We start from the raw sequence: 912 nt of genomic DNA, 5'->3' as shown, positions 1-912 counted from the left end.
GCCAGCCTCTGCCCCTCCCCACCTGCCTGTCCCCCCCTGCCTCTGCTGTCCCCAGCCCCTCCCAGCATCCTGCCCGGCTCCTTTTCCCTCCTGCCCTACCTGTGCACGCAGTTGATGGCCTCCAGGTAGGCCAGGGCTTTGCTGATCTGCAGCACGTAGAGGATGAGTGTGGGCACGGCGAGGTAGTGCTTGTTCTGCTCCAGGTATTGCCCCAGCTGCAACGGGACGGGACGGGGGGGCTCAGGAACCGAGCAGGGGCAGGGAGGGTGGCAGAGGGGGACAGGATGGGATGGGCTCTGGGGGTGGGACCCCTCTCACCTCTCCGTAGGGATAGAGCTCCATGATGATCCAGGTGGGCTCCTCTTCCGCGATGCCGATGAGCTTCACGATGTGGGGGTGGTCCAGCTTCTTCATCAGCACTGCAGGGAGACCACGTGAGACACCCTGGAATTGGGGGGTGTGTGTGTGTGTCCCCCTTCAGGTGGGGGGGTGTCCCCATGCAGGGGCAGATCTCTGCCATGAAGGTGGAGACAGCGCCGGAGGAATTGCCAGGGGAAGCCTAGCACGTCCCCAAAAGGGGTTGGGGGTCCTGGTTTCCAGCTCCCCAAGGGTCTACAACCAGGTGGTGCCCGTCCGCTCTCACGCGAGGCTTCAGGAGCTTTTCTTCCCTCCCAGGAAGGTATTTTGGGGAACGGCCATGCCAGAGGGGCGAGGGCAGGGGACCCCCCTCCTCCCGCTCTGTCCCGCATTGCAACAGCAATTTGTCCCCAAGAAACTGGGACACGCCAGGGCAGGGTTCTGCCATCCCGTCTCCAGCACCCCACCATTGCAATGCTGCAAACAGCACCAGCCCCCCCCATCTGCCCTCTGCCTGCCGAAGCAAGCCCTGGGGGGTGCTGAGCAGGCCTGGTC

General features: G+C 64.3%; 1 protein-coding gene across 1 annotated transcript in view; it reads right to left on the bottom strand.

Moving 5' to 3' along the window:
- Positions 1–912, bottom strand: part of PTK2B (protein tyrosine kinase 2 beta) — a 51,621-nt gene that overhangs the window by 7,662 nt on the left and 43,047 nt on the right. The window lies entirely within an intron of this gene.

This window comes from Egretta garzetta, unplaced genomic scaffold (assembly GCF_000687185.1).
Source record: "Egretta garzetta isolate BGI_Z169 unplaced genomic scaffold, ASM68718v1 scaffold218, whole genome shotgun sequence".
Taxonomy (NCBI): Eukaryota; Metazoa; Chordata; class Aves; order Pelecaniformes; family Ardeidae; genus Egretta; species Egretta garzetta.
The sequence above is the reverse complement of the archived record's forward strand: the minus strand, read 5'-3'. Positions and strand labels throughout refer to the sequence as shown.